General features: G+C 39.3%; 1 long non-coding RNA gene across 1 annotated transcript in view; it reads left to right on the top strand.

Annotated features, from left to right (window-relative positions):
* Positions 1-3003: 3003 nt before the first annotated feature.
* The window catches only part of LOC149441416 (uncharacterized), a 32167-nt gene continuing 8061 nt past the window's right edge, over positions 3004-27109 (top strand). Inside the window, exon 1 of the long non-coding RNA XR_016307386.1 lies at positions 3004-3261. This is a non-coding gene — a long non-coding RNA (uncharacterized LOC149441416). The remainder of the gene's footprint in view (positions 3262-27109) is intronic.

Raw genomic sequence — 27109 nt, 5'->3', positions numbered from 1 at the left:
TTACTGTTCTTTCTGCCTGGAAACTGAGAAATGTCCATGGCATCCAAAAAGCCTCCCTTTAGGTCAAAAGCGGTTTTAGACCAGCTAGAGAACAGCGATAGTAAATTAGAACTACTTGCAGAATTGAGTGATAATGATTCGTGGGGAAATTCGTCATCAGACACTGAAAACGATTTTGCGACTTTGCTCAGTGATGTGCGAACTTGGCGCTATATTTCAAATTTCAGTGTTTTTGGTTTGATTATATTATTGAAATAAATTTATTATTATATTATTATTTTTTATGATTATTTATTAAATTATAATTTATGATTTCGTGTTTCAAATGTTAACATACCCGGGATGTTTACTAGACTCTTGTTCGGACAGATTTCAGTGAGTTATTCCTAAAAATTACAGCCTACAATAAAAAAAATACATATTTCCATGCAAAAAAATTTACTGCTTTGAGCACAGAAATATGGACATAATCAGACTGCTAGGGAGGTTAAGAAAAACTCTGAGCTTACAAAAACCATAATAAAAACAGTTCTTGTCCCTACATCCCTAATCCTAACTCAGGCTATGTGCTGCCCTGGAATACCTGTAAAGGTAGAGTCCATGTTAAAAAAGGCCCATCAGCTGTATTCCCCAGTGGCTGATGTCTTCAGAGTGAACTTCAGATCCCAATGACCTCCTACATCATGGTAGGCTCCCAGAAGTTAGCAGAAGTGTAGCGGGAAGCTATGACCAAAAAGTCAGCTTAAGGATTTCTCTCCAAACCCCCCGGGCTCTCCCATGGCACAGGACCAGTGGGTTGGATCCAAAGAAACCAGCCCAGAAAGTTGTTGCACTTACAAATGTTTAGGCATTCTCATGTTTATTTCTTTTGTTTGTATTGATATCACACAAAAAAGTGGAGAAACAAAAAGCCAAAGCTGACACGTTCCACCCAAAAACTCCAAAAATGGACTGAACAAAATTATTGGCACCCTCAATTTATTATTTGGTAGCACACCCCTTGGAAAAAATAAGTGAAATCAGTCACTTCCTATAACCATCAATGAGTTTCTCTCTACTGGAATTTTGGACCACTCTTCTTTTGTCAACTGCTCCAGGTCTCTCAGACTGGAAGGGTTCGTTTTCCCAACTCCTGTTTTGAGATCTCTCCACAGGTGCTCTATGGGATTGAGATCTGGACTCATTGATTGTCAGTTCAGTACTCTCCAGCACTTTGTCTTAAACCATTTCTGGGTGCTTTTTGATATGTGCTTTGGGTTATTGTCCTGCTGCAAGACCCATGACCTCTGACGGAGACCCAACTTTCAGACACTGGGCCCTACAGTGCACCCCGGAATTCTTTGGTAGTCTTCAGATTTCATAATGCCATGCACATGATCAAAACATCCAGTGCCTGAGGCAGCAAAGCAACCCCAAAACATCAGTGAACCTCCACCATGTTTGACAGTAGCGACTATATTCTTTTCTTTAAAGGCCTCATTTCTTTCTCTGAAAACAGTAGAATGATGGGCTTTACCAAAAAGCTGTAATTTTGTTTCATCTGTCCACAGCACATTCTCCCAAACAGATTTTTGACTTCCTCAGGTAAGTTTTGGCAAACTCCAATCTGGCTTTTTTATGTTTTTTTGCTAGCAGTGGGGTCCTCCTGGTTCTCCTACCATAGTGCCCCTTTTCATTCAGATGGAGACGTACAGTATAGTGCAAGCTGACACAGTTGTGCCCCGTGCCTGAAGGCCAGCTTGAATTTGTCTGGAAGTTGATCGAGGTTCTTTATCCACCATTCCAACAATCCTTTGTTGCAATATTTGATCAATTTTCCTCTTTCATCCATGCCCAGGGAGATTAGCTACAATGCCATGGGCTGTACATTTCTTGACAATGTTGGACACAGAAGCATTAAGATCTCTGGAGATGGATTTGTAACCTTGAGACTGTCCATGCTTTTCCACAATTTTTGTTCTCAAATTCTCAGACAATTCTTTGCAGCTATTTCTCTTCGCCATTCGCTTCGAGACGCACAACCGAATGGTTGAGTCAAATTTTCACCATTTTAACTTGTTGCCAGTCTGATTTCTATATTGTCAGCACCTGTTAATTGATACAGGTGAGTTTAATTACAAATTACAGGAGCATCGCAAACTTGGAATGCAAACATTTCTAACAATTTTAAGAAGATGCCAATAATTTTGTCCAAAATTGGACATTTTGAGGTTTTGCATGAAATGTGTCAGATTTGGCTGTTTGTTTCTCCACATTTTTGTGTCATACCAATGCAAACAAAAGAAATAAACATGAGAATGCCTAAATGCCTAAATGCCTAAACATTTATAATTGCAACAATTTCCTGGGTGAACTTGTGCATAATCTGACAGAAATACAGGGGTGCAAATATTTTTGGACACAACTGTAACTAGCTCAGTTGCAACCCACTTACAAGCAGGGTAGATGCTCATTGTGTCTGGCTGGTAGAAGAACAAGCAGTATTACTTACCCTATTATCCTATGTCTTTATCTTCCCAAAGCTCCAGTCTTTGGGTAGTCCTTCAGCATCAAAACTTGCAATGCATAGCTATTAACCCTGCATTAGAGAGGAGGCTTCGGGAAACTGGTTGCACCACTGGAAGGACCCTGCTGGAGCTGGGCTTTAATCTTCAACCTAAACTAAGGGATTCCAGTTGGGTAGACTTACATTATACTTGATTAAACTTGATTATTATTTTGCTTTTAAGTTCTTGGTCATCTGTACACAAACACCATTCATCTTCTCATCTCCTTCAGTTTCTTAAAATAAATGATCAGTCACACTCCAAGCCATTTATTCAGCTCCAAGCTGATACAATTTCCTTGCACTGATTGAATACGGTTTAGCAAGAGGTTAAAAGCTTGGCTGGTGTCTCTATTTCGGGAAAGATACGCTGCTGTCACAGGGTGACTATGAGAGCTCTTCTTAAAATCTCTGCGGGGGAAGGGATTGTTTCCTCACTTAACTCTGGTGTCAAAATAGATAGTTTTTGGCACTGTCAGCGGCTTAGTTTTTATTTACAGCAGGTGAACTCTATCTCCATCTCTAAAATTGTAAAGCTGTGCAGAGCTTTCCCGTTGGTGACATTCTCAATGACTTCTCTGGAGATTCCTGACAATCTGTCAAATAGCTGCAGTCTGCACCCTGTCTTCTTACATTCTCCCAGCCGCGCTTTCCTCGATGTTCGTTAGCCGGAAAGATGGCGCAGAAAACTCTGAAAATGTTACCACTGCTTTCATGTAAGTGTTCAGCCTTGAAAAGAAATAACCTTCTTCTAGAGCTTATTATGAACTGAAATCATGAGTATATGTACACCCAATCACTAAAATCTCATATTAGCTTTCAGGTATAAAATGCCAATTCAACAGCTATTTTCAGTATTTTTTTAAATCTACAGCTATCATTAAAAATAATAGATTGTTACCTTACAGGGTGACAATGCTCTATCCCAATCTTCCAATTCCTCTCCTATGTTGTCACCCTGTCTATTGATGGAGACTAAAGCTGGCTATTCAATATTCAGTTTTTTTTCTTTCAGTCAGCAGGGGTTAGCGAAAAAAACTGAACCAATTCCCCCATCCACTCAATCAAATGGAGACTTCCCTGCTGTCAGAATACAAACATCAATGTTTCACCCATTGGCTGCATCAGCTGATCGAGCTGCTTTTATCTGACAAGGCAGTTGAACAGAAATCCATCTCTTAGACTGACTTCTGTTCAACTGCAGTAGCCACACATGGATCAAAATGTGGCCAGTCCCTGCTGAACCAGCCAAATTTCAATCCATCTATGGCTATCTTAAAAGTGGCTAATTTAGTACACATTACAGAGGTATGGTCCACTGTTGTCAACATCAGGAAATCCTGAGAACTGCCTTACAGTCATTGTTGGAGTGCATGTAAACAGGGTGCAAAACTATTAATGATGTGTCTTCATGTTTCCTTCACTTTTTATACATTTTTGATGAGGTTCCATTGAAGTCTATGGAGCCAAAAGTACACCGTTCTGCATGTAAAAAAGTCCCTGCGCCTTTCCAAAAAATGCATTGCAGCAAACTGCATAGGTGTGAATGGGACCCATAGGAAATGATGTTAAATGGATTGTAGTGCATTTCTGCAGATCTACAAATGCACAAAAAAATGCATAGATGTGAACCTAGCCTAAAAGCAGTAGTTAAGTTCGCTGTCAGATCTACTTTTTAGGTGCCCCCAGGTGGGTTATGCCATAAGGTGCTAGCATGCACAGCATATTAGCACATTATGGTATACTTACCTGTCAAACCAAGCCCTCCAGCGCTGTGCTGTGATCAATCCAGCAGCTTCTGCGCACTTCCATCTTCGTCTGGTCTTCCTTCTGAGTTCCATGCCTTCAGCCACTTGAATGGCTGGGCTCTCTTAAAAAAGTTCCACCATGGTTCACTTTTCATAGGGGCTGTAGTATAGCCACACCTGACAACAAGCCCTTTAGGCAGTCCATACATTGCTTTTTTTTTCATTCAACCAGCTGCGCTATTATTTTTTGACAGCTATATCCGGCAGCACTGATTCCCTGGGAAAAACTCGACAGGCTGGTTGTACAGAACCCGATTAGTAGATTGACTTCTGTACAGCCAGGGTGACCAAAAATGTATTGGAATTAGGCTGGTCTCTGCTGAACTGGCTGAATTTTGATCCATGTATGGCTGGCTTTAGAGTGCACATAAGATGCATTTTTATGTCTATTCTATTCTATTCTATAATATTGAAGTGCTTACCTAAAAGTTGTTTCTGATATGATGTCCACATGTCAACATCCTTGTCTAATATATTGGCTTTGGATTGCATGTAAAGATGTATAGACTACTATGATGACTATGCCTAATTGTTCAACAGCTGTTGAGATAAGATATCAGCTAAACAGGCAATGCATTGTTATTAATGAATCCACTGACTCATAAACTTGTATTGTCAGAAGGAGCAGTAAGTCACAACCATTGTGTAGCTCAGCATGGCAGGAAGTAGAGCATGCATATGTAATGAGAAAATATGTCTGGTCCTATACCTATATAATAAAATTACAAACTACTAACAAAAACATTTTTTTTTGTAAAGTTTATTATTTACATCGAATTTATCCATTTTGCTCATACACCTAAAATATTAAAATAAAATTGAAAAAAAAATTCCTTTTCTGACTATTTTTACAATGTAGCACCTGTTTAAAAAGTAACTGCAAATGGGTCTGTTTGTTAGGGTCTGTCTTATTGGGTATGAATTGAATGCATAGTTTAATTAGGTTGTTGTACGAATAGTTGTTGGTAAGTGTAAAGGAGATTGTGTAGTCAGACTGTATCAAATCATATGCTGTAAATAGGGATGAGTTTCAGGTTTGTGTGACCAAAAATGTGATTATGGGGTCCTGCATGGCTCCAAATCATTGCTCTTATAACCATGATGTGATTTCTGAGTAAAGGTTTGGACCCATTTTGGAGATCCTGGTGTGCTGGTGACATACTTCTTGATTTGAACATTCTCAATTCCAATCCATGGTTGCTACAGCACCAATCTATACTTACAGCCAATTTCAGGAACATGTGCATTGGGAATATTGTACTTCAGGCTAATAATGAAGTGCATAACTTTTTTTCTCTGTTCAGGGGGTTCCCTGGTTAGCTTGTTTGCTAATCTCTGTGTCACCCCTTTGCAGCTTTTTTTTCTTTTGTGATTTATTTGGCCTTTTTCTTTCATTTCCTGCTAGGGAAAAAAATAATTTACTTTTGTATTTGGTAGTTAGCTTTTTGGTGTATACATATGTAGTGAGGTGGTGTCACCCCCTAAGGGCACTTCGAGATTACTCCAACTATATCAACTCGCATTCAACACTTACTGGCATTTTACACCTTCACCTTAGATGCCATAATGCACTCTATAGCAACACACCCTTACAAAAGGGTGACATCAAGTGACATGTTTTTTTCCTACCAGTCCTTAACTCCACCAGCTTGTCTCACAACTTCATTGTACTGCTTTTAACTATATTCTGCCCTTGGACATACAGGGAAGCCATCATACTTCACAGTGTAAGCAGGGGCGGACTGACAACTCATGGGGCTCCCAGGCAATAGGGGATCATGAGGCCCCTGTGTCCTTGCCCAAACTCAAAAAAACCTATGAAAAAGGTACCAGGGGCATCTCATGGGGCCCCCTACTGACCACTGGCCCTCAGGCAGTGCCCGAGTTTCCAAATGGTCAGTCCGCCCCTGATTGTAAGTATATGTCCCCTTAATTTCAATCTTCAGCTGGTTAATCACTGGGGCCTAGTCTTTATGGTGGTGCACATAAGTACAATTCTTATCAAGTTATGCATGCAGTGATTTAAGGTGGATGGTTAGTTCCTTTCATAATCAGACTGCTAACAGCAGTAAAATCAAACACCACAAGCAGCTGCTCACCAGTCCTAGGCACATTGTGAACTCTGATGTGGACACTTGGCTGTCAGCAATCCTTCTAGCTCTGCACTCAGGGTTGCTCTGGCCCTCAGCACCCCAGGTTGCAGACAGTAGTGGAGATCTGCAGCCCCCTCCAGCAAGAGGAAGCTCTCTCCTCTCTGTTCCAAGAAAAACTGACCCTCCCCCCCCCCACCCACTCCATTAAAAAGTCTATATCCGGGAGTTGAAGTTCATCACCCCATTTACTCCATAACAGCTGCAGTCAGTGAACTCTCCTAAAACTCCTTGTGATAGCTCGTCCTGATCTGGTTGAAGATGTAGGCCAGCAGGAAGTGCTTGGCACAGTCTGGCCTTCAGTGACTTAGATGAAAAGAGTGTCACACTCTTATGTCAAAGGAGTAAGAGGCATTCATCAAATAAAATGCAAGCCAGCATTATCTGGCCTCTTTAATTCTCAACAGGAGCAATAAAATGCTATGACAGTGTTTGATTTAGGGATGACACCTATGCTGAAACTCTATCTGGAAGATTAAACGCTTGCTGCTGCTCTCTGTGTGCCAATATGTTTTTTGACTAATTTGCTTCTGAAGCCATTCATTTTTCATTAGCGATAAACTCAAGCTGTGTAAAAGTTCTCCCTGTGTGTGATATAGTCACCCCTTCAACCAACCATAATTCTAAATTGGAATGTGATATACATAGAGCATTTTATGTACGACTACCCCGGAATATGCACTAAAGTAATGGTTTTGTGCAAAATTAAATATATAATTATATTGCTATCAAATGTGTTATATGTTACTTTATTCCTGTATCCAGTCTACAAAAAGACTTTTTGCATTTCAAGTGGGCCTGTCATTTCGTAGTGGAGATAATTAGGGTCACCTCAACTGCAGGTTCATATGATGTATTGCACATTTCAGAGTATTTTGCTGATCTCAGGTTAATACCAACTCCCATATCAGTATATCATATAGCGCCAACACTGAATGCTTTGAATATATTGTGCCAGCTAGGTTTGGGTAAAATATTTATAATCTGCCAACCTCTGAAGTCTGTACATGCACCATAGATAAATGCTTTTTTTATGCTATTAATATCAACATACAGTATAAAATTTATGATAAGACCTTAAAGGATAACTCCACTTTTGTGGGAAAATTTAGCAAATAAAAAAATACACAAGTCACATTGTATTTGAATGTTATTAAAAAATACATTTCCTTTTTAATCTTCAGTGCTGTAATTTTCTGTAAAATGCAATGCAGTGTGGCAACCTGGAGGTGTTCTGTACAGAGATGGTGTACAGAATGCCCCACCAAAAATGTCATTTCCTGCTTGTGCAGTTGGCTTGCTGATTTTTGCTGATTTTCGCTGAAGTCACACAAGTCAGATTTTGGGCATCGCCTGCAACAAAAATGTCATTTTTGATTAGATATTCCCAAAAGAAATGCAGAAAAGGGGATGCAGACCCTGTCACTTTCATTATTAGAAAGTGACTCTGCAAGTACAGCACCTGATTTATAATTTTAAAATCACTCCTATTCACATACACTTTGCACATGGGCACAGACAAACAAATAGCTATTTCTTCAGAATAACAAAAGGTAGGAATCTGCTTTGTTAAAATCTCTGCAATTTACTTAGATTGCTCAGAGGGGAATGGGTTTTTTTTTAACAAAAGTGGAGTTACTTTTTAACCACTTGCTGTCCTCCTGCTGTTTATAAACGGCAGGGCGGTGGCACTCCAGGAGCGGGTTGCCGTTCATAAACGGCACCCGCCATTTCTAGCTGTGCGCGCTCCCTGGGAGCACGCAGCACCGCGATCTGGTGCCCGCTGTGTCCTCTGGACACAGTGAAACACCGATCCTCGGACGGGACCTCTGTACGAGGTCCCAATCATGTGATCACTGATTGGCCAATAAGTGATCACATGCAAAGTAATAAGCAAGATGTAACTTGTGACACCATTGCTTACTACGTGTGAAATCTGTGAATGATCACAGAGGTCACATGGTACAGGGCTATTCACAACAACCTTGTACCATGTGACAAGCTGTGACCAATCACAGCTCACTCAGTAGTTCTCAATGGCTGCAAGAATGCAGACAGAGAGAAAGAGAAATGATTGCTTTTACATCCTATATGGGTGTAAAAGCAATCACTGTAAAAAAAAAAAAAAAATCTTCATCACCCCCCACAAGTAGTACAGTGTCATTGTACTGCTAGGGTGACAGTATGTTAAAAAAAACATAATAATATAAAAAAATAAATTAAAAATGTAAAAAAAAATGTTTAAAAATTAAAATTTTTGGTTATAAACTAATTTGGCTTATATTTTTTTTTTTACTAAAAAGATAACAGAATACATTTTGGCCAAGATTTATGATGAAAGATTATTTATTTGCAAAATTTTATAAGAATAACGCTTTTTTTATAAATTTTTTGACTTTTTCATTTACATAGCAAAAAAAATAAAATCCCAGTGGTGAATAAATACCACCAAAATAAAGCTTTATCTGTCTCAAAAAAATGGTAAAAAATTAATATGGGTACAATATTCCATGACCGCGCAATTGTCATTCAAAGTGTGATAGCGCTGAAAACTGATAATTGCCCTGGACTGGAAGTGGTTAAAAGGTTCCAGGTTAATGCAAAACATTTAGCATTCACACACAGAATGCTGTTTCAAATGTCATGTCTACCACCATTGCCTAGGTAAGTATTTATTTAACCTTTCTATCAGTATCATAATACATAGTTTTCAGTATCATTGCCAGCGGTGGGGAGGCATCCCATCACTGGTGGAAAGGCCATGATACTGGAAAATATATCTTAAATAACTTAAATTGTATTTATTAAATAATAGTGATTTTATATATTTGAGATCCCTGTATGGTACCTGTAAAATCTGTTTAGATTTTTCCCTTTTTCGTACTGTTATGGTATTGGGAGTGTGGTACCAATTTGTCCCTTATTTTCTTGCACACTTACTGTAGTAGTGGGGCAGTGCTGCGACTCCATAGATACAGAGTACAGTGAGTGAGCTTTTGCATCCTAGAACAGGACATTTTTAACTGGCAGGATCACTGGGTCAAAAAGGCAGGAAGGATGAAAAAAATAAAACTAATGCAAGCACTCCATATACAGACTCTGTTTTTGTTCTTGGGTTTAGACACACCTTAGGCTTATGCTAACATTTCAGTATAGGTCCATATTAAAGGTTGTCTTTTTTTTTATAAAGAAGTAGATGTAAATGTGACTTTCACCAAAGCTGTCATCTATTACATATATACCAGGAAGATGTAACTGCAGTGAATATTTGGTGAATGTCAGATTCACCCCTTCATAAAGATGGCTTCCCTTATTTTTTACAAATGGCGATAAAAATCCTGATTCTTTACAGCGATGTGACTTTGGGAATCTTGCCATGCAGTGCAGCACCTCTCTATAAGGCTGTAGATAGTGGAAAATGCATTAGTTGCTTATATCCTCCTTCCCTTCCCCGATCACTCTGACTCATTTAGAGATATAAAAGATGCTAAATGGAAGTGTTCTTGTAATGAATGTGAAATCCTGGGAAATGACAAATTACCGCTCTCTCTCGTACATTCCTCGACTGGATAATGTATACAAATTAAAGTTTCCTGAAGCTAAACGGTATGACTAATCCTAAATTATTTAAGCCTTGTAATGAACGGATGATGTAGGTTATCTGATCTTATGTTTATTCAATATTTAAAGACCGACGCCCCTGAGTTATTAAATACTCGAACAGTAATTTCACAGTAGTCTGCTGAACGCAAATGGGTTGGTCATATAGTTCAAGCATTATTGGAAAGATCGATACAATATGGAATACTCTATTCTATATATAGATGTACTGGGGACTGGGGGTCAAGGGGTTAAAGATTAGTGCTACCCATTTGGTCATAGTAGGACAACAAAGTGACACAATCAGGATTATACATATATTTTTTGTAGTCAACTGTAGCTAGCAGAAGACTGGTATTTAGTCACATTCCACTTGACTTGACTTGTAATGTTTGGCTTGTAACTCTGTCACCTTAACCCAAGCTAAAAGACCGCATTCAGAGAGCGGTGATTAAAGTGGAACTTTGAGTAGAAACAAAAACAATTGGTGAATCGGCAGGATTTTTAATACAGAATAGACATACCATGTGTCTTTTGAATTAAAGATTCTTACCTGGCTGTCGGCAGCTATACACTGAGCTGCACAGTACACAATTTACACGTCGGGGAGCTCTGGGTCACCAAAGTGCTGAAGTGAAGGTAAGTATAGTTCTGGGTTTATGATTCATAATCTGAATGGTCTGAGGTTATTAGTGGTGTACCCCAAGACTCAACATTGGGATCCTTACTTTTAAAAGCATAAGTGAAGGTAAAACTTTTTTTTTTTTAGTTTTGGATAGAGTGGGGAGGTATTAGCACGCCTCCCAATTTTTGTTGTTGTCTGTGCTCCTTTTAGGGAGATTCACCCTCTCTGTCCTGTTTACCATTTGCAACCATAGTGAACATAAAAGAAAATCCCAAATATTGGGTTGACATCAGAACAGGAATAGTGGGGTTATCTTCTAATGGGGACACAAGTTCTGGTGACAACAAGGGATTCCTTCACTTTAGAGGGATTTCCTTTCACTTTTTGTTTTGGCTATGAGAGACAGGTGGCAAAAATAACCATACAGGGGCTATAACCTTCCCAACCTATTTGTAAATGTAGCACTACCCACTTAGGAGTTGCTAAGTTTTGGGTCCCCCTATAGTCCTGCACAGCCAGGCAACTCACATTTTCTTCAGACTTTGCACACAGTAGACAGTAAACAGTCCTTGAGTTTGGTTTTTTTTTTGTTTGTTTTATTAGGGTGTATTAAACTTTGATGGGGTTGAGGGGTGCATGAGATGCCCACGAGAACTGTGAACTGATGGCAAACTCCTAACTGACTATGTACAGGTCCAATAGACAGGAAAGTCTCTTTGTTGGAAGAGCTCTCCAGCCCTCCAGGTGTACCAGCTCAGACCCTAGATGAATTCTCCTCTTCATGCAGCTTCCTGAGGGAAACCCTTGGCAAGGGGATCCAGAAGTTGCCACTTTAAAATTTACAGTCCCAGATGAGGAGTTAGTCAGGTTTCCCACCAGAATGCCCTCTTCCTTTATCTGGCCCAGGGGGTATAGAATTACTCACTCAGTCCTCTCCTGTAAGCTTGTGGGTTGGTGGCTGCCTTTAGGTCCTATTCTGGACTATCTCCTTCCCTGCTTCCCAGGATATCTTCTCTCAGGGGATGGTGAGGCTGAGAGATCCTCCCTTTCAGCAACTGCCTGTAGGTAGGCCCCTCCATGGGCCCTTGCCCAGGCTCCACACTCCAGCCTTCACTTTATCTTCCACCTGACACTCCCCTGCTGCTCAGCAGGCTCAGTCACACTTAAGGGCTGCTCAGCCCATGCCAAGGTCCTGCTTGGGGATTGGCCAGAGTCCCTTAAGTGTGCAGATCAGTCCCTCCCTCTCACCCACCCACTGCCTTCTAGAAACTTCTCAAGTCTCTAGAGCAGGGGGAGGTATCAGAGAACTAATCTATAGAGCCCTCAGTCCTCACCTAAAATTACCTGGCTGACTCATGCCCAGGCTGCTATCCAGCCTCTAGCTAAAAAATAAACTAGCTAGTTCCTCCTGGTTATCTAGAGGGGTGCTGCATAAATAATATAAAGATGGGATTGAAAGTACCATTTTAGTGTTTGCAGATGACACCAAGCTATGCAGGGGAATAATGTCCTTACAGGATGTCTCCAACTTACAAGACAACCTCAATGCACTATAGAATTGGAGAACTACTGTATGCTGCAAATGATGTTCAATTTAGATAAATGTAAAGTTATGCACTTGGGGACTAAAAACGTGCATGCATCATACATACTAGGAGGAGAACAGCTGGGGGAATTAATGGTGGAGAAGGATCTGGGTGGTCTTCTAGTCTAGATCATAAAGTTAATATTGGCATGCAACACCAAACTGCAGTTTCTAAAGCAAGCAAAATAATTTCTGGTATTAAAAGAGGTAAAGACTGCAGACAGAGATAGAGATCATTTTACCCCTGTACAAATCATTAGCAATATCTTATCTGGAATATGCAGTTCAGTTTTGGGCACCAGTTCACAAAAAGGATATCAGGGAACTGGAGATAGTGTACAAAAGGGCAACCAAACTAATAAGAGGCATGGAGGAGCTCAACTATGAGGAAAGATTAGAGGAAATTATTTTTTTCTCTCTTGAGAAGAGACAGTTAAGGAACAGGGGAGGAATATGATCACATATATAAATACATAGGTGGTTTATATAATGACCTTGGTGTAGAGTAAAGCAGCACATAGATTACTCAAGTTTCTTTCTTTCCACCATAAGTGGAAAGAAAGAAAATTGCTCATAACCCCCATCAGCACAGTCAGTGTTGATGGGGGAATGCCTCCCGCAATGCTATTGTGTTTTGCTCAGGAGGGGGGTGCAAGTGCCTTCCTGGTGGACAAAACACAATGGTTGCAGTGGTTGGCATTAATCGGATGTAAAAAAAATCCAACAGGCTGGCTATACCCAAGTTGATCGATGGATTGACCTGGGTGTAATTAGCCTGCCCATACATGGATCAAAATTCTCTGCAAATTTTGATTCATGTATGGTGGTTTTATTCACTTGAAGGTCAAAGGAGAAGAGGGAACTCATTAGGTCTGGAAGAAGAGAGATATAACCTCCAAATACATAAAGGTTTTTTCACAGTGAGATCAGAGGGATCAGGAGATTCGAAATTATTTTTTGGACCATGCTTTATATGGAGGTTTTTTTTTGTCTTACTCTGGATGAACTGTGGAGATAGGGTTTTGTTTATGGAGATTTTCTTTGTTTTTTTATTTTTTTAATTGGTTGAACTAAATGGTCTTTTTTAACCTTTCTAATTATGTAACTATGTAACCCAAACATCATTAAAGTGTTACTAAACCCAGGACCCTGCATCCACTATATCTGGTCTCACACAGTACACAGAACATGGAAATTCTTGAAGGTCATTACAAAGGACAAAAGGGCACTCTTTGAGTTTGGAAGAAAAGAGATTAAACCTTCACATACATAAAGTTTTTTTCACAGTAAGATCAGAGGGATCAGGAGATTAGAGATAAATTTTCCCCCACTGGAACAAACTGGACCATGCTTTATATGGAGTTTTTTTTTTGCCTTCCTCTGGATGAACTGTGGGTACAGGGTTTTGTTTATGGAGATTTTCTTTGTTTTTTTATTGGTGGAACTAAATGGTCTTTTTTAACTTTTCTAATTATGTACAGTGAGGAACAGAAGTATTTGCACACCCTGCGATTTTGCAAGTTCTCCCACTTAGAAATCATGGAGGGGTCTGAAATTCACATTGTAGGTGTATTCCCACTCTGAGAGACAGAATTTAAAAAAACAATTCAGGAAATCACATTGTATGATTTTTAAAGAATTTATTAGTCTTGCACTGCTGAACATAAGTATTTGAACACCTGAGAAAATCAGTGTTAATATTTGGTACAGAAGCCTTTGTTTGCAATTACAGAGGTCAAACGTTTCCTGTAGTTCTTGACCAGGTTTGCACACACTGCAACAGGGATTTTTGTAGGAGGTGTTTTCATTCTTCTCTGACTGTCCTATGAGGCTGAATAACCCCTAACCCTCTGTATGGACAGTGCTGATTGGTCCTGTGATAATCACATGCACCCTCCCAAAGAAAACAAGACTCTAGCAATACATACTAAACTGAGCATGTGCAGAGTGACTCCTAGAGCTCTTCACTATAAGCAGATTGATTGAAAAAGGGAGGGTCAGAGAAGACAGGATCAAACAGCCTTTTTACACAATGCAGAATATTAACCCGTTAGGTTCCACAGTAAGTATAACAAGCATGCTTTACTACATATACAAACAGATTTTACTATTGTGATTTTAGTAACACTTTAAATGTGTCTAGACAGATGAAGGTTGTGCAAGGACAAGGTGGGAAGTGTGAATGTTTGTGTTACCCATGTGGCTAATATTGCTGGGGTATGATCCTGATTCTCAGTAGAACTGAGGCAGCTACTTGGAAGAGGACTTGAATAAATTAGAGCTTTCCCAGGTACTTGATCTGCAAAAATATGTTCAAAAACTGAAAGTGCCAACAGTGTTGAATAGGCTCATGTAATAAGAGTCAAAGGAATAGCTATGTGGCCAGCCTGGGCTCAACAGTCCCCCTTAATCAGGGCTAAAGGTTGCAATGTATTTATTAACATTTGTCTGCAGACATTGTTAAAGTATACATGTGATAAAAGATAGATGATACATTCATACTTTAAAGAATGCAGTTTCAACATGATATGAATAAAACCAACAGAACAATGTATTTGTTTTATTCATATGAAGTTGACTTTTTTAACTATGTTTTCCACACTGAAATATTGCATGCAAACATCTCTGGAGTGCACATAGAAATGAAGTGGTTACAAAGCGGCTGCAGGAAATCAGCAGCAATACAATGGGACAAAGGAATGGAAAAAGTGAAAAACATATTTTGGATTTTAACATGTCTCAATTGTTTTTTTTTAATAGCTTGAACAATTAAAATGTCAATATGTTAGGGTTTACATTGAAGAAAAATAAAAAAGGATCAACACTAGGCATTGAAGTAGGTTTATTCGGCCTACTGGGTACAAGCAATTCTGGCAAGTTCACAGAATACAGGCTCACATGCCCTGTTTATAATAATCTGAAAACTAGAACATATGTGTTACCTTGAATTATCTCCAAAAATCAGATAATAATGCCACCTTGTACTTATATAGACTTTGCCGAGAACAGTAGATAACTCTTCTTGCCTTGATAAGACTCCATCATATCAAGGTTAGATGACAGCTGTCTTGGCATTGGACCTATTGTTCTTTCAGCCAAGGTCAGAAAACATGTTTATGACTTTCTAACATTGAACTCTTGTTACCTCGACCTAGAAAGCTAAATGTCTCATATGCTAACTATTCATTCAATTCGTTATATACTGTATGTATTATATCTGCAAATAAAACTTTAAATGTGTGATGTTTTCAAGTCAAGATAATGTGGATATTAATGTCTATAACTATAATTTTTAGAATAATTTATATAAAAGTTATTGACATAAAAAATATGTATCTTGTTAAATGCGTGCTAAGTTATGCAATACCATATAGCTAAGTAAGAACAATGCAGCATTTATGAAGCTTGAGTTCTCTGTGAAGGACGCTTCATGAAGAACAATGTAAAACAACAAAAGAACTCTTTTTTAATGACTATGAAAATACACCATAATATCTAAGGGTAGTTCAAATATTATATGCTCATTTGTATATAGCGCAATACTCTACAAAATTCTAATATTAAGTAGTTTAACTGCTATGTAATAATAATACACATACTAATTAATGATGATGAGATTCATTATTTGGGTAAAGTGTCAATATTCCACTACAACATCTTCATACTAAAGAGTATGTTACCCCAACCCTTCATATTCCTGATATATGTCTGTTGTAACATGTACATGTGTTAAAACGTATTCTGCTTTCTTTGCACTGCTTCCTTTTTGTGAAAAAATGCCTGGAGATCCCACAAGTCCCTCTACTTTCCTATTTCAAATTAACCACGCAAGGTATGAAAGCACATTAATCTCAGCATTTAAATTTAAATCAAATTTCAGTTTTATTAGCTGTGCTGAGAGCACAGCCTGCCTCTCCTCCAATGGCCAAGACTTGTGTTGACATGCCCCTTCCTACACAGATCTTCACTGGGAAGATCAGTGTACTTCTTTTGCCTTAACTCCTGCTGACACACCCACTCTCAGTCTCCACCCCTAGCTCTCTACGCCAGTTGTACAGCTTTAAACAGAGGTCATGTGCTGACTTATATAGAATAGAAAAAAAGTTTTTTTTGTTTTTTTTAAAATCTGTACACAAAAGTTTCCCTTGCATTTCTATTTTAAAGTGAATGAGTGTTTTTACAAGGTAAGGGTTCACATATACTTTAAATTTTTGATAAACTTCTTATTTTCACTGTTGTAATTTGAAATTAAAGGTTTATTTATGAACAAAAAAAAAAAAAAAGCATGTAGATTTTTGCAGAACTTGCACTTATTAAAAGCCCATATACTCACAGTATTACAAATTTAGTTCTGTTTTAATGGAAAACAGTAAATGTTGGTTTTAAATTGAGCCTATCAATAAAATGTGTACGTTATTTCTTTGGGGTAAAAAAGCACTTCTTTCCTGCCATGAACAAAAATTGCTGCTCTCAAGCTTAGACAAAGATCACGAGATCTCCGGCTACCATGTGCCTTGTGGGTGTTTTACGTCATTACAGACTGTAGAGACTCTATTGCTTTCAGGCAGACAGCTTGGCTGATAAAAGCAAGGACTATAGTTACCTTGAGGCATCTCACACTTAACAGTGCTTAGTCATAACCCATAAGGTCCTTATGACTAAGCACATTTAAGTACAAAATGCATTAAGGCTTTTGCCACTGAATGTAGCTGCATTTATTGCCTTTTAAGAAGGAAAGTTCAAAAGAATGTTGTCACCAAAGTTGGGATCTTGTTATTTTTGTTATGTATTGATTGAGGACATGTCAAATCTGATCCAGAATTGGGCAGAGCGTAAGGTGTTGATCAAATTATGAACTGAACAATACAACCTCATGGTAAAAAATGTGGCAACACGGCAGTGGGCCTTAATGTCATGCTGCCACATACAGTATACATGTTTAGCAGGCATCCCTTGATTGTGCTGGGAGCATGCTCACTCAGTGCCCCCAACACAGAGACCATGCTGTCACTGTTTATGTGATGTTCTGACAGCCAATCACAGTGGTCATCTGACTGGAAACCCCACGCACTTACAAAAAAAAAAAAAATTAAAGGATCATCTTCTGTAGGCTATAAAGAGTTTAACAGTGCCCAATATCTGGAATACTATGAGCTCTGCCTCATGCAGGGCTGGCGCCACAATAAAGCAGCTTAGGCAGCCACCTTCGGGCGTTAGGCTGGGGTCTGGTAAAATGCCCTCAGAAGTACCTCTGTACAATGGAGTGTACAAGTGTGAACAGGGACTGTAGGAGAGGAACACGTATACACTATATACAGCACAGACTACAGTTGCCCCAGTGAACCACTCTCAACACTCGCTCCTGTTCCCCCTAGCAGTCATGCTGGAAGAGGAAGCACGTGTGACAGAGCTGCAGCTCGGTATGGTTTCTCCAAGTAGGGTTTACCTTTCCTGGGGACACATGAATTGCTGCACCGGGCCTGACGTCATGACACCTGGTCACCTTCTTATAACTGAGGATGCCCACAGTTAAGTCCTCTTAGACTCCACCAAGACCCATATGCACCCAAGTCCAGATTGCTCATGCCATATTCCTGGCCATCTTAAGCCCCCTTCCTGCAGCTGAACCCTGCTTACACTCAGCTGCCCATGGGGAGGCTGAGACATGTCCTTTGGATATTGCCTATCATGCCAGACATGCATTGTCTCAGTCTCCCTTTCTCTTTTTCTGCCTGTAATACTAGAACTCCCCAGCACAGTCAGAGCTTGTTCCAACATCTGAGAGGTTCCCCAATCTGGTCAACAGGCCTCTACCTCATGATGAAACAAATCTGCAATGAAAAAGACAAATATTAGGGTGGGTGGGAAAGCATCTTACCTATGCTGTAAGGCTGTGTGCTGCCCAGTCTCAACCTCCCCTACCTTTAAACGTGTTGCCCCAGTACAGTTGAGGGAGAAATTAGACTTTGGTTTTATCTTAAAATAAATATTAGAATGCATTATTTTAGAAATGATAGCCACAAATACTGTACAGTGACTGGACAGTATGTAAGCAGCTTGGCTAGGCTGTAATTTAAGAGGTAGAGACAAGGCAGGCATTATATCAGAATAAACATTTATTATTTTAGAGACAATAGCCACAAATATTGTTCAGTGACTGCACACTATGTAAGCATCATGGTAAGTTTGCAGTGTAAGAGGTAGATACTGCGTAGGGTAGGTTTTATCTTGAAATAATAATTAGAGTGTACAGTAATATTTGAGTGACAATAACCTAAAATTTCGTTCATAGGCTGGACTGTATGTAAGCAGCTTGGTTGCCTGCAGCATAAGAGGGTGAGATAAGGCAGTTTTCATCTTCAAATAAACATTAGAGTGTACTATTTGAGAAATGTTGTTCAGTGGCTGGATAGAATGCAAGCAGCTTGGTTAGGGTACAATATAGTAAAGTGAGGGAAGAGGCATGTTTTATCTTGAAATAAATATTAGAAGATGTTTAATGAGATACAATAGCCACAAATATTTTTAAGTGCCAGAGCACTGGAATAGGCTACAAACTATCAGGCACAATGTTGACTCAACTCTGCGGCAAACATTAGAAATTTAGCAGCTCAGGTCCAGCTGCAGAAACATTGTGTGGGAGCACTGGAATAGTTTGCAAACTTTGAAATACAAAACAGTGTAGGAAAATGTTTACATTTAACTATATATTGAATGTCATTTATATTAATTATTATTAATATGTTTCAATATATTACTAATTAATATAGTTATATTTATAGATATTAAATATCTTTATTATCCTGACTTATAGTGGAAACATTATACATTTAAAGCTTTGCATGCACATACAATACATATATAAAGAGTTGTATGAAGAGGTAGTATGTAGGACTTTCAAGGTCGAGGTAACAGGATTTCAATGGTAAAAAGTCATAATTTTTTTTCATAAAAGTCACATTTTCTGACCCTGACAGAAGGAACAATATGTTTAATGCCAAGACATCTATTTTATACCTTAGGGCAGCGTTTTTCAACCACTGTGCCGCGGCACACTAGTGTGCCGTGAGATATTGTCTGGTGTGCCGTGGGAAAAATTCCAATTTCATCTGTAACATGTGGCTTCGGCTCACAAATAGACCAATCATTAGAATCTAATGATTCAGTGGTCGGCAAGCCGCGGCTCGCGAGCCACATGCGGCTCTTTACCCAGTCTAATGCGGCTCTTCTGTGTGCCGGGCGCCTGCTCCCCTCCCTCCTCTCGGTCGGCCGCTCCCCTGCCTCCTCTCGGTTGGCAGCCCCAAAAGTCCGCGCGGACCTTTTAATCCGGCTTGCGGATGTGGCTGTCAGGATGTGTGTAGGCGGGGCAGCGTGCCGAACGTGAGGGGAGGGGAGCTAGGCTCCTCTCACAGTCCGCCCTGAAGACCCGAACGGCGCGGGAAGACAGCGAGAGGAACGCAAAAGGTAAGTGAATTGACACGGGGGACTTGGCTTACTAGAAGGGGGGGGGGGGATAGTACTGTGGGGGATGAAATACTATATGAGGGATGAATTACTTTATGAGGGATGAAATACTATATGGGGGGATGAAATACTATATGGGGGATGAATTACTATATCAGGGATGAATTACTATATGAGGGATGAAATACTATATGGGGGGATGAAATACTATATGGGGGGATGAAATACTATATGGGGGGATGAATTACTATATGAGGGATGAAATACTATATGGGGGGATGAAATACTATATGAGGGATGAAATACTATATGGGGGATGAATTACTATATGAGGGATGAATTACTGTATGAGGGATGAAATACTATATGGGGGGATGAAATACTATATGAGGGATGAAATACTATATGAGGGGATGAAATACTATATGGGGGGATGAAATACTATATGGGGGATGAAATACTATATGAGGGATGAAATACTATATGAGGGATGAAATACTATATGAGGGATGAATTACTATATGAGGGATGAAATACTATATGGGGGGATGAAATACTATATGAGGGATGAATTACTATATGGGGGGATGAAATACTATATGAGGGATGAATTACTATATGAGGGATGAAATACTATATGAGGGATGAAATACTATATGGGGGGATGAAATACTATATGAGGGATGAAATACTATATGGGGGGATGAAATACTATATGAGGGATGAAATACTATATGAGGGATGAATTACTATATGGGGGATGAAATACTATATGAGGGATGAAATACTATATGGGGGATGAAATACTATATGGGGGATGAAATACTATACGGGGGATGAAATACTATACGGGGGATGAAATACTATACGAGGGATGAAATACTATACGGGGGATGAATTGCTATGGGGGATGAATTACTATATGGGGGATGAATTACTATGGGGGATGAATTACTATATGGAGGATGAATTACTATATGGGGGATGAATTACTATATGGGGGATGAATTACTATGGGGGATGAATTACTATGGGGGATGAATTACACTATGGGGGATGAATTACACTATGGGGGATGAATTACTATATGGGGGATGAATTACTATGGGGGATGAATTACTATATGGGGGATGAATTACTATATGGGGGATTAATTACTATGGGGGATGAATTACTATATGGGGGATTAATTACTATGGGGGATGAATTACTATGGGGGATGAATTACTATATGGGGGATTAATTACTATGGGGGATGAATTACTATGGGGGATGAATTACTATATGGAGGATGAATTACTATGGGGGATGAATTACTATATGGGGGATTAATTACTATGGGGGATGAATTACTATATGGGGGATTAATTACTATGCTTACTATGGGGGAATATTACTATACTTACTATGGATGACACATACACATCATTCATCTACTCTTGGTCCGGCCCCCGGGTCCAATTATAAAATACTTTATTATTTCATAATAAAGTAATTATAAAATAATTTCTTTGTGTTTGATTCCTATTCAAGAGAATTACTTTATATATAGTCAATATAGGCACAGAGGTAAATTTTTTTAACATTTTCTAATGGTGGTGTGCCTCGTGATTTTTTTCATGAAAAAAGTGTGCCTTTGCACAAAAAAGGTTGAAAAACACTGCCTTAGGGAGAGACAGATATACTGTTCTTGGGAAAGTCTATATACAAGTAAAGATAGATATTATTACCTGATTTTTGAAGCTAATTCAATGTAACACATATGGTTCCATTGTTCAAATTATTATAAATAGGGCCCGCAGGCCCATATTCTTTGAACTTGCTTGAATTGCTTGTTCCAGGCCAGCCAAAAAAGCCTACTTCACTGGAGATCCAGCCTGGTATCAAGCCTTTGTTTAATTTACTTCAATAAGGGTTATTCTGCAACAAACGTTTGAAACTTGGCAGCTGAGGTTCAGCTGCAGAAACATTGTGTGGATCTTTTCCAGTATCAGAGCACTGGAAAAGACCACAAACTTTGAGGCACATCACAGAATTTACCCTGCAGCCAACATCTAAAATTTGGCAGCTGAGGTCCAGATATGTGAAACATGGTGTGGCACCTTTCCAGTGATGGAGCACTGAAATAAGCTGAAAACTCTGAAATACAGAGTAGGATTTACCATGCATACATTTGACAGCTAAGGTCCAGCTGCGAAACCATTGTGTGGCACTTATGCAGTGTTGGAATAGGTTGCAAACTTTGAAATACAAAGCATGTTTTACCCTGCAGCAAACATTAGAAATTGACAGTTGAGTCCCAGCTGCTGAAACATTGTGTGACACCTTTCCAGTATCAGAGCACTGGAAAAGACTACAACTTTTGAAGCGCAATGGAGAATTCACCCTGCAGCAAACATTTAAAATTTGAAAGATGAGTAATTAATGTAGTCATTGGTAAACAATGAATAATCCATTTTAATGAAAGTGTAGAGATCCACGCTGTCAGGGGAAAAGGTGGATTCGCCTCTTCATAACAAACTATTTTACTGTGTGGCAGGTCCCATCAGACAGCACACTGTCCAGTGGTCTAAGCTGGACACCCAGTGGGGTCCTCACTTATCGGCATCAACTTAAGTTCAAAAGTTATGCAGTGTGTTACACGTTGCAAGGAATACAGCCCAATGAGATTAGGTCTGCAAACCATGAAAATGCAGGATTCGTGGAAAACCCATAGTAGCGGCAAACCCAAATCACATCCCTAATAGGGAGAGCATAAGGAGTGTATGCACAGATACAGTGCTATACTGTGCTTTACAGTGCAGTATAATGCAATTCAGTGATTTGCTGTGTTAGGCAGTGCTATCCAGTGCTATAATGTGGATTACAGCGTAGTGTGCTACAAACAAATATATATATATATATATATATATATATATATATATATACTATATTACCAAAAGTATTGGGATGCCTGCCTTTACATGCACAGGAACTTTAATGGCATCCCAGTCTTAGTCTGTGGAGTTCAATATTGATTTGACCCACCCTTTGCAGCTATAACAAGGCTGTCCACAAGGTTTAGGAGAGTGTCTATGGGAATGTTTGTTCATTCTTCCAAATGTGCATTTGTGAGGTCAGGCACTGATGTCAGTCTCCACTGTAATTCATCCCAAAGGTGTTCTGTCAGGTTGAGATCAGGACTCTGTGCAGGCCGGTCAAGTTCCTCTACCCCAAACTTGTTCAGCCATGTCTTTATGGACTTTACTTTGTGCACTGGTGCGCTGTCATGTTGGAACAGGAAGGGGCCATCCCCAAACTGTTCTCACAAATTTGGAAGCATGAAATTGTCCAAAATGTCTTGGTATGCTGGCACCTTAAGAGTTCCCTTCATTGGAACTAAGGGGCCAAGCTCAACCCATGAAAAACCTCCTCACACTATAATCCCCCCTCCACCAAACTTTACACTTGGCACAATGCAGTCAGGCAAGTACCGTTCTCCTGGTAACTGTCAAACACAGACACATCCATCAGATTATCAGACTGAGAAGCGTGATTCGTCACTCTAGAGAACAGGTCTCCACTGCTCTAGAGTCCAGTGGCGGTGTGCTTTACACCTCTGCATCCGACGCTTTGCATTGATCTTAATGTAAGGCTTGGATGCAGCTGCTCAGCTATGGAAACCCATTCCATGAATCTCTCTACACACTGTTGTTGTGCTAATCTGAAAGCCGCACAAAGTTGGGAGGTATTTAGCTATTGACTCTGCAAACAGTTGGCGATTTCTGCGCACTGTGCGCTTCAGCATGCGCTGACTCTGCTCTGTCATTTTACGTGGCCTACCACTTTGTGGCTGAGTTGCTGTTGTTCCCAGTTGCTTCCACTTTGTTATAATACCCCTAACAGTTGACCGTGGAATATTTAGTAGCAAGGAAATTTCACGGATGGACTTATTGCACAGGAGGCAACAAATCACGGTACCACGCTTGAATTTACTGAGCTCCTGAGAGCGACCCATTCTTTCACAAATGTTTATAGAAGCATTCTGCATGCCTAGGTGCTTGATTTTATACACATGTGGCCATGTAGGTGATTAGAACACCTGAATCCAATAATTTGGTGGGGTGTCCCAATACTTTTGGCAATATACTGTAGTGTGTGTGTGTGTATATATACAGTGTATATATATATATATATATACAGTTGTGTTCAAAATAATAGCAGTGTGTTGAAAAAAATGAATAAAGCTCAAAATCCTTCTAATAGCTTTTATTTCCATACACACAAATGCATTGGGAACACTACGCATTCTATTCCAAATCAAAACATAAAGAAAAATATATCAAATTTGTGTTGTTCCTCTAAAAAAATTGAAGAAAAGTGAATATTAGACTGTTCAAAAAAATAGCAGTGTTTGTATTCTTCTTTACAAACTCAAACATTCACTATATAAACTGAAAAATGTTTGAAGATTTTGCTTTCCTTTGAATCACTTAATGATTATTTAGTTGTATAAGCACTGTTTCTGAGAACTGCTGTACATCTGTGTTGCATGGAGTCAACCAACTTCTGGCACCTGTGAACAGGTATTCCAGCCCAGGATGATTGGACTACATTCCACAGTTCTTCTCTATTTCTTGGTTTTGCCTCAGAAACTGCATTTTTGATGTCACCCCACAAGTTTTCTATTGGATTAAGATCCGGGGATTGGGCTGGCCACTCCATAACATCAATCTTGTTGGTCTGGAACCAAGATGCTGCACGTTTACTGGTGTGTTTGGGGTCGTTGTCTTGTTGGAACACCCATTTCAAGGGCATTTCCTCTTCAGCATAAGGCAGCATGACCTCTTCAAGTATTCTGATGTATTCAAACTGATCCATGATCCCTGGTATGTGCTAAATAGGCCCAACACCGTAGTATGAGAAACATCCCCATATCATGATGCTTGCGCAACCATGCTTCACTGTCTTCACAGTGTACTGTGGCTTGAATTCAGTGTTTGGGGGTCGTCTGACAAACTGTCTCCGGCCACTAGACCCAAAAAGAACAATCTTACTTTCATCAGTCCACAAAATGTTGCGCCATTTCTCTTTAGGCCAGTCAATGTGCTCTTTGGCAAATTGTAACCTCTTCAGCACATGTCTTTTTTTCAACAGTGGGACTTTGCAGGGGCTTCTTGCAGATAGCTTGGCTTCACATAGGCGTCTTCTAAATGTAACAGTCCTCACAGGTAACTTTAGACCTTCTTTGATCTTCCTGGAGCAGATTGTTGGCTGAGTCCTTGCCATTTTGGCTATTCTTCTATCCATTCGAATGTAGTTTTTCGCTTTTTTCCACATCTTTCAGGTTTTGGTTGCCATTTTAAAGCATTTGCGATCATTTTAGCTGAGCAGCCTATCATTTTCTGCACTTTTTTATATGTTTTCCCCTCTCCAATCAACTTTTTAATCAAGGTACACTGTTCTTCTGAACATTGTCTGGAACGACCCATTTTCCTCAGAATTTCAAAAATGCACTGTAACCAGCATGTACAACATGCCTTCCTTCCTTAAATAAGGGCAATAATTGCCACCTGTTTTTCAAAGAATGAATGACCTCACTAATAGAACTCCACACTGCTATTATTTTGAACATGCCCCTTGATTCAATTACACAGAATCAGCAGCATGCATGTCATGACTGTTGGGTCTGTTGGATTTCTATTACTCTACTACAACTGCTAGTAAATTATTTGCCATGTAGAAATATAATTTCTACCAAAAACAGTGATTGATCAGGTTAGTGATGTCTGACTGCTATTATTTTGAACACAACTGTATATACTTTTTTGGGGAGGGGGGGTAATTTTATTTGATTTTATCTTTCTAGGGCCCTTTTACTAAAATGATAAGTAAGGTGATACTTCTCATGCGGGTCACAAGAGTGCACTTACTTGCGCTCCCCCATGACCAAGAGTTATGACTAATAATAGATTAAAAGGTCAAACCAAAGTTTGTGGACAACTGAACTTCACATACAGTATATGTGTTTGTCGGACATCTTATTCCAAAACTATGGGCATTAGTATGGAGTTCCCGCCCAATCTCCTTTACAGCTATATCGGCCTTTGGCTCCCACCTGCTGGGAAAGCGTTCCACAATATTGTGGAGTGTGTCTGTAACATTTGTGCCCATAAGCCAAAAGAGCATTTTTAATGTTTGAGTTAGCGCAAAATCGGAGTTCATCCAAAAGGTGCTCGATAGGTTTGAGGGATCTTTGCACTCCATTCAAGGGTCTCCACATCAAACCCATCAAATCATGTGTTTATTAAGCTGCCTTTGTAGAAATGAGAGCAGTCTTGCTGGAGCAGAAAAGAACTCTTTCACAAACTGTTGCCAACAAGTTGGAAGAGCAAAATTGTCTAAAATATCTTTGCAAACTCAATAATTCTGAGGTATCTCTACATTCTATTGGTGATATAGAAGGTATCATGGACAGGTGTTTACAAAACTGTGGCCATACAGTGACTATACCTAACCATTATACATTCCCTTGAAATCATAATTGGTTATCTTAGAAATTAAATATGTTATATATCATTTTAACAAAATCAGTTTAAACTTGACAATATAGGTTAGAGAAACATACCCTATAATGATTTTGCTGTGATATCTCATCTCTAACAATTATTCTGCTTTTTCCAAGGGTTGGTCACTTTACATGCCATACAAGCCTAATTAAATTTAAAATAGAAGAAATATTCTCATAAAACATATATTTATTCATTTGACCAGTGTGTAAGGGCACATTTGAGTTATTCAGTCTTTAGGTTGATGATACCCAGCGACCAAGGATTTCAGCTTGACATTTTGTCTTGCAGTTGTAATTGTGTGGGTGAGATGTGAGTTGTTTAGAATTTGCATTTTTTATAATTAGTCATTTATTGTCCCATGCGTTCTCTCAAAGCTCTTTTCTCAGAGTGGAGCTGCAAATCACGCTGTGCCAAAAAAACACTGCTCAGTTGGCATAACCTTTGCAGACACTAAAATTATTCATTTAAAAGGTTTATTCCACTAGCGCAGATTGAAAAGGAGCCTTCTTGTAAGTGGAGCACTGACATAAATTAGAACACATAATAATTTATGAGGTTATTTTATTATACTCATGATTAGATAATCGTTATACTATATTTCACTCCTTGATATACTGAGTTTTAAAAATGCAAAGCATTGACTGTGGGTTAGATATGCATTTAAATTGACTATATGTAGTACTAATTAAAATACTTGATTACATACTGGATGGGTGAACGTGATCTAATCTCACAAGTCACTTGTCCAATGTCAAAAGTAGACAGAGGCTTACTTCTGTAC

This window comes from Staurois parvus, unplaced genomic scaffold (assembly GCF_062004578.1).
Source record: "Staurois parvus isolate SC_StPar_1 unplaced genomic scaffold, SC_StPar_1.0 ptg000988l, whole genome shotgun sequence".
Classification (NCBI taxonomy): domain Eukaryota; kingdom Metazoa; phylum Chordata; class Amphibia; order Anura; family Ranidae; genus Staurois; species Staurois parvus.
Note: the sequence above shows the minus strand (reverse complement) of the source record. Positions and strands in the feature narration are given on the sequence as shown.